General features: G+C 37.5%; 1 pseudogene across 1 annotated transcript; it reads left to right on the top strand.

Moving 5' to 3' along the window:
* The first annotated feature begins 12,186 nt into the window (after nt 1-12,186).
* On the top strand, nt 12,187-12,934 carry LOC126932224 (60S ribosomal protein L10-like; annotated as a pseudogene). Its single transcript, XR_007718143.1, has one exon. The product of XR_007718143.1 is annotated as a 60S ribosomal protein L10-like (transcript).
* The last annotated feature ends 984 nt before the right edge of the window (nt 12,935-13,918 follow it).

Genomic DNA, 13,918 nt, shown 5'->3' with positions numbered 1-13,918 from the left:
AAGCTTCCAAAGCAAGAATCGGACAGGTACATTTGCTGTTCAGCAGTATTCTATCTTCTGCAGCCTCTGCTGCTGACACCCAGGCAAACAGGGTCTGGAGTGGACCTCAAGCAATCTCCAACAGACCTACAGCTGAGGGTCCTGACTGTTAGAAGGAAATCTAACAAACAGGAAGGACACCCACACCAAAACCCCATCAGTACGTCACCATCATCAAAGACCAGAGGCAGAAAAAAACACAAAGATGGGGAAAAAGCAGGGCAGAAAAGCTGGAAATTCAAAAAATAAGAGCGCATCACCCCCTCCAAAGGAACGCAGCTCATCGTCAGCAACGGATCAAAGCTGGAAGGAGAATGACTTTGACGAGATGAGAGAAGAAGGCTTCAGTCCATCAAACTTCTCAGAGCTAAAGGAGGAATTACATACCAAGCGCAAAGAAACTAAAAATCTTGAAAAAAGAGTGGAAGAATTGATAACCAGAATAATTAATGCAGAGAAGGCCATAAATGAACGGACAGAGATAAAAACCATGACACGAGAAATATGTGACAAATACACAAGCTTCAGTAACTGACTCGATCAACTGGAAGAAAGAGTATCAGCGATTGAGGATCAAATGAATGAAATGAAGCGAGAAGAGAAATCTAAAGAAAAAAGAAGAAAAAGAAATGAACAAAGCCTGCAAGAAGTATGGGATTATGTAAAAAGACCAAATCTACGACTGATTGGGGTGCCTGAAAGTGAGGGGGAAAATGGAACCAAGTTGGAAAACACTCTTCAGGATATCATCCAGGAGAACTTCCCCAACCTAGTAGGGCAGACCAACATCCAAATTTAGGAAATACAGAGAACGTCACAAAGATACTCCTGGAGAAGAGCAACTCCAAGACACATAATTGCCAGATTCACCAAAGTTGAAACGAAGGAAAAAATCTTAAGGGCAGCCAGAGAGAAAGGTCAGGTTACCCACAAAGGGAAGCCCATCAGACTAACAGCAGATCTCTCGGCAGAAACTCTCCAAGCCAGAAGAGAGTGGGGGCCAATATTCAACATTCTTAAAGAAAAGAATTTTCATGTGTCTGTTGGCTGCTTAAATGTCTTCTTTTGAGAAATGTCTGTTCATATCCTTTGCCCACTTTTTGATGGGGTTGTTTTTTTTTTCTTGTAAATTTGTTTGAGTTCTTTGTAGGTTCTGGATATTAGCCCTTTGTCAGATGAGTAGATTGCAAAAATTTTCTCCCATTCTGTAGGTTGCCTGTTCACTCTGATGGTAGTTTCTTTTGCTGTGCAGAAGCTCTTTAGTTTAATGAGATCCCATTTGTCAATTTTGGCTTTTGCTGCCATTGCTTTTGGTGTTTTAGACATGAAGTCTTTGCCCATGCCTATGTCCTGAATGGTCCTACCTAGGTTTTCCTCTAGGATTTTTATGGTATTAGGTCTGACATTTAAGTCTCTAATCCATCTTGAATTAATTTTCGTATAAGGAGTAAGGAAAGGATCCAGTTTCAGCTTTCTACTTATGGCTAGCCAATTTTCCCAGCATGGAATACTATGCAGCCATAAAAAAGGATGAGTTTGTGTCCCTTGTAGGGACATGGATGCAGCTGGAAACCATCATTCTTAGCAAACTATCACAAGAACAGAAAACCAAACACCACATGTTCTCACTCATAGGTGGGAACTGAACAATGAGATCACTTGGACTCAGGAAGGGGAACATCACACACTGGGGCCTATCATGGGGAGGGGGTAGGGGGGAGGGATTGCACTGGGAGTTATACCTGATGTAAATGACGAGTTGATGGGTGCTGATGAGTTGATGGGTGCAGCACACCAACATGGCACAAGAATACATATGTAACAAACTTGCACATTATGCACATGTACCCTAGAACTTAAAGTATAATAATAATAAATAAATTTTTTTAAAAAAAAAAAAAGAAAAGAATTTTCAACGCAGAATTTCACATCCAGCCAAACTAAGTTTCATAAGTGAAGGAGAAATAAACTCCTTTACAGAGAAGCAAATGCTTAGAGATTTTGTCACCACCAGGCCTGCCTTACAAGAGACCCTAAAGGAAGCACTAAACATGGAAAGGAACAACCAGTACCAGCCATTGCAAAAACATGCCAAAATGTAAAGACCATCGAGGCTAGGAAGAAACTGCATCAACTAACGAGCAAAATAACCAGTTAATATCATAATGGCAGGATCAAGTTCACACATAACAATATTAACCTTAAATGTAAATGGACTAAATGGTCCAATTAAAAGACACAGACTGGCAAACTGGATAAAGAGTCAAGACCCATCAGTCTGCTGTATTCAGGAGACCCATCTCACATGCAGAGACACCCATAGGCTCAAAATAAAGGGATGGAGGAAGATCTACTAAGAAAATGGAGAACAAAAAAAAGCAGGGGTTGCAATACTAGTCTCTGATAAAACAGACTTTACACCAACAAAGATCAAAAGAGACAAAGAAGGCCATTACATAATGGTAAAGGGATCAATTCAACAGGAAGAGTTAACTATCCTAAATATATAAGCACCCAATACAGGAGCACCCAGATTCATCAAGCAAGTCCTTAGAGACTTACAAAGAGACTTAGACTCCCATACAATAATAATGGGAGACTTCAACACCCCACTGTCAACATTAGACAGATCAATGAGACAGAAAGTTAACAAGGATATCCGGGAATTGAACTCATCTCTGCAGTAAGCAGACCTAATAGACATCTACAGACCTCTCCACCCCAAATCAACAGAATGTACATTCTACTCAGCACCACATGCACTTATTCCAAAATTGACCACATAATTGGAAGTAAAGCACTCCTCACCAAATGTACAAGAACAGAAATTATAACAAACTGTCTCTCAGACCACAGTGCAATCAAACTAGAACTCAGGACAAGGAAACTCAATCAAAACCACTCAACTACATGGAAACTGAATAACCTGTTCCTGAATGACTACTGGGTACATAACGAAATGAAGGCAGAAATAAAGATATTCTTTGAAACCAATGAGAACAAAGATACAACATACCAGAATCTCTGGGACACATTTAAAGCAGTGTGTAGAGGGAAATTTATAGCACTAAATGCCCACAGAGAAAACTGGAAAGATCTAAAATTGACACTCTAACATCACAATTAAAAGAACTAGAGAAGCAAGAGCAAATACATTCAAAAGCTAGCAGAAAGCAAGAAATAACTAAGATCAGAGCAGAACTGAAGGAGATAGAGACACAAAAAACTCTCCAAAAAAATCAATGAATACAGGAGTTGGTTTTTTGAAAAGATCAACAAAATTGATAGACTGCTAGCAAGACTAATAAAGAAGAAAAGAGAGAAGAATCAAATAGACGCAACAAAAACTGATAAAGGGGATATCACCACCGACCCCACAGAAATACAAACTACCATCAGATAATACTATAAACACCTCTACACAAATAAACTAGAAAATCTAGAAGAAATGGATAATTTCCTGGACGCTTACACTCTTCCAAGACTAAACCAGGAAGATGTTGAATCCCTGAATAGACCAATAGCAGGCTCTGAAATTGAGGCAATAATTAATAGCCTACCAACCAAAAAAAGTCCAGGACCAGACGGATTCACAGCTGAATTCTACCACAGGTACAAGGAAGAGCTGGTACCATTCCTTCTGAAACTATTCCAATCAATAGAAAAAGAGAGAATCCTCCCTAACTCATTTTACAAGGCCAACATCATCCTGATACCAAAGCCTGGCAGAGACACAACAAAAAAAGAGAATTTTAGACCAATATCCCTGATGAACATCGATGCAAAAATCCTCAATAAAAAAACTGGCAAACCGGATCCAGCAGCACATCAAAAGCTTATCCACCATGATCAAGTGGGCTTCATCCCTGGGATGCAAGGCTGGTTCAACATATGCAAATCAATAAACGTAATCCAGCATATAAACAGAACTAAAGACAAAAACCACATGATTATCTCAATAGATGCAGAAAAGGCCTTTGACAAAATTCAACAGCCCTTCATGCTAAAAATGCTCAATAAATTTGGTATTGATGGAATGTATCTCAAAATAATAAGAGCTATTTATGACAAACCCACAGCCAATATCATACTGAATGGGCAAAACCTGGAAGCATTTCCTTTGAAAACTGGCATAAGACAAGGATGCCCTCTCTCACCACTCCTATTCAACATAGTGTTGGAAGTTCTGGCTAGGGCAATCAGGCAAGAGAAAGAAATAAAGGGTATTCAATTATGAAAAGAAAAAGGCAAACTGTCCCTGTTTGCAGATGACATGATTGTATATTTAGAAAACCCCATTGTCTCAGCCCAAAATCTCCTTAAGCTGATAAGCAACTTCAGCAAAGTCTCAGGATACAAAATCAATGTGCAAAAATCACAAGCATTCTTACACACCAGTAACAGACAGAGAGCCAAATCATGAATGAACTTCCATTCACAATTGCTTCAAAGAGAATGAAATACCTAGGAATCCAACTTACAAGGGATATAAAGGACCTCTTCAAGGAGAACTACAGATCACTGCTCAGTGAAATAAAAGAGGACACAAACAAATGGAAGAACATACCATGCTCATGGATAGGAAGAATCAATATCGTGAAAATGGCCACACTGCCCAAGGTAATTTATAGATTCAATGCCATCCCCATCAAGCTACCAATGAGTTTCTTCACAGAACTGGAAAAAACTGCTTTAAAGTTCATATGGAACCAAAACAGAGCCCACATTGCCAAGACAATCCTAAGTCAAAAGAACAAAGCTGGAGGCATCACGCTACCTGACTTCAAACTATACTACATGGCTACAGTAACCAAAACAGCATGGTACTGGTACCAAAACAGACATATAGACCAATGGAACAGAACAGAGTCCTCAGAAATAATACCGCACATCTACAGCCATCTGATCTTTGACAAACCTGAGAAAAACAAGAAATTGGGAAAAGATTCCCTATTTAATAAATGGTGCTGGGAAAATTGGCTAGCCATAAGTAGAAAGCTGAAACTAGATCCTTTCCTTACTCCTTATACGAAAATTAATTCAAGGTAGATTAAAGACTTAAATGTTAGACCTAAAACCATAAAAACCCTAGAAGAAAACCTAGGTAATACCATTCAGGACATAGGCATGGGCAAGGACTTCATGTCTAAAACACCAAAAGCAACGACAACAAAAGCCAAAATGACAAATGGGATCTAATCAAACTAAACAGCTTCTGCACAGTGAAAGAAACTACCATCAGAGTGAACAGGCAACCTACAGAATGGGAGAAAATTTTTGCAATCTACTCATCTGACAAAGGGCTAATATCCAGAATCTACAAAGAACTCAAACAAATTTACAAGAAAAAAACAAACAACCCCATCAAAAAGTGGGCAAAGGATATGAACAGACATTTCTCAAAAGAAGATATTCATACAGCCAACAGACACATGAAAAAATGCTCACCATCAGAGAAATGCAAATCAAAACCATAATGAGATACCATCTCACATCAGTTAGAATGGCAATCATTAAAAAGTCAGGAAACAACAGGTGCTGGAGAGGATGTGGAGAAATAGGAACACTTTTACACTGTTGGTGGGATTGTAAACTAGTTCAACCATTATGGAAAACAGTATGGCGATTCCTCAAGGATCTAGAACTAGAAGTACCATATGACCCAGCCATCCTATTACTGGGTATATACCCAAAGGATTATAAATCATGCTGCTATAAAGACACATGCACACGTATGTTTATTGCGGCACTATTCACAATAGCAAAGACCTGGAATCAACCCAAATGTCCATCAGTGACAGACTGGATTAAGAAAATGTGGCACATATACACCATGGAATACTATGCAGCCATAAAAAAGGATGAGTTTTTGTCATTTGTAGGGACATGGATGCAGCTGGAAACCATCATTCTCAGCAAACTATCGCAAGAAGAGAAAACCAAACACCGCATGTTCTCACTCATAGGTGGGAATTGAACAATGAGATCACTTGGACTCCGGAAGGGGAACATCACACACCAGGGCCTATCATGGGGAGGGGGGAGGGGGGAGGGATTGCATTGGGAGCTATACCTGATGAAATGACGAGTTGATGGGTGCTGACGAGTTGATGGTTGAAGCACACCAACATGGCACAAGTATACATATGTAACAAACCTGCACGTTATGCACATGTACTCTAGAACTTAAAGTATAATTTAAAAAAAAAAAAAAAGAATCAAATCAAGAACTCAACCCCTTTTACAATAGCTGCAAAAAAAAAGATAAAATACTTAGGAATATCCCTAATCAAGAGAGGTTGTGCACTTGAAAAACTCTACGAGGAAAGCTACAAAACACTGCTGAAAGAAATCAAAGATGACATAAACAAATGGAAACACAACCCATGCTCATGGATGGGTAGAATCAATATCATAACAATCACCAGAGGGCAGAAAAAAATCTACAAATTCAATACAATTCTCATCAAAAATCATAAATATTTTAAAGTATTTATACATGGTACCACATAATTTTCTAAAAGCATTATATCACTTTATAGAAATTATAAAAATTTACCAGCATTTCACTTTGCCTTCACCAACATTATCATCATATTTCAAATGTTTGTTAATCATAGGTTTAAAAAAAAACTTGCAGTTTTTCTAATTTTCATTTGTTTACTGATAAGGTTAAATGTTTTTCATGTTTTATTATTTCTACGTGTTTATGGTCTCCGTCCATTTATATTTATGATCTTAACACATTTATTATTGATATATGTGGTAAAGACAGCAAATCTCCATATATCTTATTGCTATGAGAATTCCCTTGGCTATTTGTAACCTTTTCATTTTCAAAAATAATATATTTAAATATAGTATAACCTATCACTCTTTTCTCTAATTCATATAATTATTTTAACACAAAACTATTTTACAATGAGAGATTGGATAATGTATTAACATTTATTTCTTTTTTATTGTTTAATTATGTATATTGATCCTTTAATTCTATTGAAAATTATTTTACCCACTTTTTAAAAGTTAATTCTGTATTGTTTTCTCATTTGACCCCTCTCTTGGTCAGGGTTCTTAGCCGAAAACACAATCCTCTTTAACTAACTTAAGCAGAAAAGGGATTTATTGAATGATACTATTTTATAGGATTGTTGACAGAGCTGGAGAAACAGACTTGAGACTAAACTTCCAAGAATAGTAAAGGCCCAAATCATGCCAGACAACTGTAAGAAATTGTAGTCAGTACAACTTCTGTTACTACCACCAAGTACCAGGCCCAGATTTACTTTATAGCCATCATTACTGCTTTCTGCACTGATGTCACGCCTGCATCATGAAATTGATCTGGTAGTCAGTGCCAGACACCAACCAAACGGAAGCTCCATGAAATGTTTATTTTCTCCAAATTAAAGCCTCATGCACATCATGTGCTTACTCTGCAGCAATGACAGAGCCTAAGAATTTGGGTTCTAAGTTTCACATCAGAGGGCACAACTCATAACACTGGAATTTCTCCCAAATATACTAAGGATGGCAATCACATATAGAACAAATGCCCGCAAGTTATTTTGAGCCAAATATCCAATTTTTTCTACATTTTTCTGCTGGTTTTAAATTAATAATATTGTATTTAGATTGAGAGCCCTTTAGGGCCTAAAATTGGAAAATATGTTTCAGACATTGCAGTATCACTTGAGCTTAAAGATAAAGAGCATAAATTCTGAAGTCAGGCTGTCCAGACTCGAATTTCAGCTTTGCCTCTTACTAGTTGTGTGACTTGGTTATATTAATTGTCTCATTTAAGTTTTGTACCAAACGGAGATGGTTAAATACCTACTTCATAGGATCATCTTGGGCATCAAATAAACAGCACCAGACATCAAACACTGTGTGTTTTAGTGATTTTTTTTTTTTTTGCAATCTTCTTCCCCAAGGTATTCTTTGTCCTGCTTGAAATGTTTCCATTTACTTCTACCCTTAACTTCTGCCCTTAGCCAGTTTTCAGTCTAAGCTGTCAACTTCTGTTCTATTTCACATCTCTGCACCTTAGACATTTGCTTCTGATGCGGAACTCTGTTAAATGCTATCTAAAATGATTTGTAAACTGTGGGCTGATTTTTCAGGACACCAATACATAGCATCGGTGCATAGGTTAAAAACTCTCTCTGAGAATAAGATATAATAGAAAGATGTTAAAGGAAGTGATTCTGAACCTCTTTCCAACATGAAGAGCTGCATACCATAATGACACTGACTAAACATTTCATAGTTGTTTAGCCATATGCTAAATACTTCAAATACATTATATCATATAAGTTTTGCAATCAGATTTTGATACTATTGTTTAGGAAGTGAGTATTAAAACTCTCTTTTGGATTTGAGAAAAATGAAGCTCATAATATTTGACTTCCATAGTGTGGGTATCCTATTGCTGTTATAACAAATGACCACTAACTGAATGACTTGACCCAAATGTATTATCTTCCAGTGCTGGAGGTCAGAAGTCTGAAATTGATCGTTTAATTCCATTGAAAATTATTTACTCACTTTTTAAAAGTTAATTCCATATTGTTTTCTCATTTGACCCCTCTCTTGGTCAGGGTTCTTAGCTGAAAGCAACACAATCCTTTTTAACTAACTTAAGCAGCAAAAGAATTTATTGAATGATACTAACTACTTTATAGAATCACTAAATCATTGGGTTAAAAGCAAGGTGACAGCAGGGCTTTGTTCTCCATGTTCAGGCTCTTGGGAAGAATCTATTTCTTGCCTTTTCCAGCTTCTAGAGGCCACCCACATTACTTGGCTGATGAACTTTTTCCATCTTGAAAGCCAGAACACTGCCATTCCTCTGGTTATCTCACTCTGTTTTCCTTTTCCATCTAATCCACATAAGGACTCTAGTGATTACGTTGGACCCACCAGGATAATCTGGGATAATCTTCCTATCTCAAGGTCAACTGATTTGTTATCTTATCTGCAACCTAAATGTAACGTAGCATATTCACAGATTCCTGGGATTAGGTTGTGGACCTCTACTGGCAGCATTACTCTGCCTATGACAAATTTTTTAAATTTGTTATTCCCCATCTTTCACAGTCCAACTACATTTTTTAAAAAAAATTTTTAGATTTAGCTTGAATTTATTTATTTGTTTTTCTTTTATTATTTGCTTCTTTTTATTGATATTTAATAGTTCATTTTTGGTGCATATGTGATTTTTTTTATCTGTATACAATGTGCAATGATCAAATCAAGGTAATTGACTTATTCATCAACTCAAACATTTATCTTTTCTTTGCATTGGGGATATTACAAATCTTTTACCTATTTTGATATATACAATAAATTATTGTTAGCAATAATTTTCCTACTGTACTGTCAAATGCTAGAACTTATTCCCTCTATTTAACTGTATTTTTGTTCCTTTTAACCAACTTTTTGTCCCTTCTCCTCCCTTGTCTTCCCAGCTCCTGGTAACCACCATTCTACTCTCCACCTTCCATAAGATCCACTTTTTTAGCTCCCAAATATGAGTGAGAAAAATTTGTCTTTCTGTGCCTGACTTATTTCACTTGACATAATGACCGCCAGTTCCATCTACGTCACTGCAAATGACAGAATTTCATTCTTTTTTAATATTGCATTGTGTTTATATACCATTTTCTTCATCCTTTCATCCATTGATAGACACTTAGGTTGATTCCATATCTTGGCTATTGTGCATAGTGCTGCAATAAATACGTGTTTGTTATTTATACCAATTTGTTTTCTTTTGGATATATATCCAGCAGTAGAATTCTTAGTTCATATGGCAGTTCTTTTGGTTTTTTAGGAACTGTCATATTGTTTTCCATCATGGCTGCACTACTTTACATTCCTACCGATAGTGTACAAACATTCTTCTTTCTCCACATCCTTGTCAGCATGTTATTTTTGTCTTTTTGATATTTAATAATAGCTATTCTAGCTGAGGTGAGATGATATCTCATTGTATTTTGATTTACATTTCTCTGAACTTGTGTGATATTGAGCATTGTTTGAATATACCTGTTGTCTATTTGTATGTCTTCTTTTGAGAAATACCTATTCTGGTCTTTCACCCATTTTTTAATCAGATTATTATTTTTATTATTATTATTATTTTGCTATAGAGTTATGAGAGTTCTTATTTATCTATCTAGATTTCTATCTCTCTTTCTCCCTTTTTTTTTTTCTTTTGAGACAGAGTCTTGCTTGTCGCCCAGGCTGAAGTGCAGTGGCGTGATCTCGGCTCACTGCAACCTCCACCTCCTGAGTTCAAGCGATTCTCATGCCTCAGCCTTTCACATAGCTGGGATTACTGGTACATGCCACCATGCCTGGCTAATTTTTTATAGTTTTAGTAGGAAAGGTGTTTCACTATGTTGGCCAGGCTGGTCTCAAACTCCTGGCCTCAACAAATTCACTGGCCTCAGCCTCCCAAAGTGCTGGGATTACAGGTGTGAGCCACCATGCCCAGTCTCTCTTCCTCCTTACCTTGTACAGACATAGTACTTTGCAGTACTTACACTTATCATCACACACTGGACTATTCTAGGCTATGTAACTAAACCTGGATCTAGCTAGGTACGATATAAAAATACCCTCAGTTTTTCTCTAGATCAGAATAAAATTAGTTCCAACGATAGCCCTACTCTGATTCTGAAAACTGAGTGTTCTAAGAAACTTGTACCTGCCTATGATCCCCCATCTTCTTTCCAGTACCTAAGCATTTACCCAATACCTCTGAAAGCAAGTCTACCCAATTTGAGACTTCCATAACTTGAGTCATTTCACCATTAGCCTAACCTAAAGATCATCATTCTCACAAAAACTACATTGCAGAAAATACCAGATGATTCACGCAAATATCAAGTTTACTTATCCCTCTACTCCCTTAGCAGTTAGTATAGGGCTTGGCATGGAGTATGTGCTCAAAAGAGTTCATGAAATAGTTGTTCTAAATCTTCTTAAAATAAATCAAATTATATTTAATATTTTCTGAGTTCCTTTATTAGGAAAAGCTTAAAATCTTTACAGTTCAGCTTTATGCCCAAGTTTTACATAAATTTTATGGTATGTCTAATGCACACAATAGGAAGGCATTGTTAGCAAATTAATTTAAATATTTTAAAAATATGACATAATGCCTTACAAGACTCCTAATGTGGAATACAAATGAAAGTTAAAAAAAAAAACTTTTATGTGCTAGGTGCTGTGGCTCATGACTATAATCCCAGGACTCTGGGAGGCCGAGGCAGGCAGATCACCTGACGTCAGAAGTTTGAGACCAGCCTGGCCAACATGGTAAAACCCTGTCTCTACTAAAAATACAAAAATTAGCCAGGTGGCGCATGCACCTGTAATCCCAGCTACTCGGGAGGCTGAGGCAGGAGAATCGCTTCAACCCAGGAAGCGGAGGTTGCAGTCAGCTGAGACTGCACCACTGCACTCCAATCTAGTCAACAGAGCAAGACTACATCTCAAAAAAAAAAAAAAACTTTTTATAAACTTTGTGATTTTCAAATTTATTTCAAATTTAATACCAGCCAAAAGGAATCTTTTTTTAAAAAATCTACCAATAATAGAAAATATAAACACATCTGAATTTTTAATTATCAGGTTCCTATGTATTACATTTTTAGTCTTTATATATTATAATCCATACTGTCTGAGGAATATAGTGTGATTATTTGGGTTTCTAAAGAAGAGATTTTAACCAAGGATATTTTCTTTGCCAAACCTTAGTGATGCCTGCTTCATTGCATCATGAACCTGAGTGGTTTTCCAAACAATACTGAAGTCCCAATTCTACTGACTAACACATAAAATATGTTTTTCTCTTCCTTGTGGATTTATTTGGATGTATAAAAGTAAATCTCAATCTGTACAGCTACCCATGGCTTTCCTCAGAACATTCCAAAATCTTAAAACGATGATTATTCATATCCTAACTTATAGAAGAAAAACTAGATTATATACAAAAAATAAAGTAAGTCTTTAATACACAGGAACACTTTTCAGTGTATCATATCTAAAACTGCAATAATCTGGACACGGGCTACCTAAAAGTAGAGCTACTAGTTGGCCATTTGTTATCGCCTTTAAGAACACCATCCCCCTCTTTCCCTTCGGCGCGCCACTGAAGATCCTGGTGTCTCCATGGGCCGCCGCCCCGCCCGTTGTTACCGGTATTGTAAGAACAAGCCGTACCCAAAGTCTCGCTTCTGCCGAGGTGTTCCTGATGCCAAGATTCGCATCTTTGACCTAGGGCGGAAGAAGGCAAAAGTGGATGAGTTTCTGCTCTGTGGCCACAAGGTGTCAGATGAACATGAGCAGCTGTCCTCTGAAGCCCTGGAGGCTGCCCAAATTTGTGCCAATAAGCACATGGTAAAAAGTTGCGGCAAGGATGGCTTCCATAATCCGGGTGCGGCTCCACCCCTTCCACGTCATCCGCATCAACAAGATGTTGTCCTGTGCTGGGGCTGACAGGCTCCAAACAGGCATGCGAGGTGCTTTTGGAAAGCCCCAGGGCACTGTGGCCAGGGTTCCATTGGCCAAGTTATCATGTCCATCCGCACCAAGCTGCAGAACAAGGAGCATGTGATTGAGGCCCTGCGCAGGGCCAAGTTCAAGTTTCCTGGCCGCCAGAAGATCCACATCTCAAAAAAGTGGGGCTTCACCAAGTTCAATGCTGATGAATTTGAAGACATGGTGGCTGAAAAGCGGCTCATCCCAGATGGCTGTGGGGTCAAGTACATCCTCAATCGTGGTCCTCTGGACAAATGGCGGGCCCTGCACTCACGAGGGCTTCCAATATGCTGCCCCCCTCTTAATACTCACCAATAAATTCTACTTCCTGTACACCTAAAAACAGAAACAAAAACAAAAAACACCATCCCCAGTCTTTGATTTGATACTTCTTGCGATCAAACAACTAGCTCTTTGTGGTTTTCAAAGCTTCTTTAACTTCTCTTCTACACTGTCCCTGTTCTCTCTTTCTTGCATAAAGCTCGCCAACTTGTTCCTGTGTCTTTTAGATGGGTGGGTAACCCGATGTGATAACTTAATTGGTGCCATTGTGATAATGGTGATTATGATTTAATGGAGTAGGTTTCACATATAATGCAATTATAATACTTAAGCATTTAATGTCATAACCCCATAGGTTTATTAATTGTGAAATTTTCAAGTATTAGGTCAAGACAGTAGTGGATATTTTGAGACCACCAGGTACTTCTGTCATACCGTAATGCAATAAGCTGCTTACTCAAGGCCATAATTACAAAATTGTCATCCCATTCTTGCATGACCATTGAAAAGAAACCTTAAAGCATACCAAAACATCCCTTTTTTTCATATTATATGGATCCTTAGAACATATAATATATATTATATACAACATATATTATATTAACATATATACAACATATATTATATATTTATTATATATAATATATTAACATATATACATATATTAACATATATACAACAGATAACATATATTATATACAACATATATAATGTTGTATAACATATGAGCTAGGACACATATATTCTCTTATTAATCAACAGCACATGGCTTAATTCTAAATTGCTTCTGTTTCTCACTCTACACTAGAACCTTCCATTTATTGTTTTATAAATCTTTGGATTGAATTTCCTTCCTTCCTTCCTTCCTCCCTTCCTCCCTCCCTCCCTTCCCTCCCTCCCTCTCTCCCTCTTTCTTTCTTTCTTTCTTTCTTTCTTTCTTTCTTTCTTTCTTTCTTTCTCTCTCTCTCTCTCATTCTTTCTCTTTTTTGAGACGAAGTTTCACGTTGTCCAGGCTGGAGTACAATGGCACCATCTCGGCTCACTG

Source organism: Macaca thibetana, chromosome 12 (assembly GCF_024542745.1).
Source record: "Macaca thibetana thibetana isolate TM-01 chromosome 12, ASM2454274v1, whole genome shotgun sequence".
Lineage (NCBI taxonomy): Eukaryota > Metazoa > Chordata > Mammalia > Primates > Cercopithecidae > Macaca > Macaca thibetana.
Note: the sequence above shows the minus strand (reverse complement) of the source record. Positions and strands in the feature narration are given on the sequence as shown.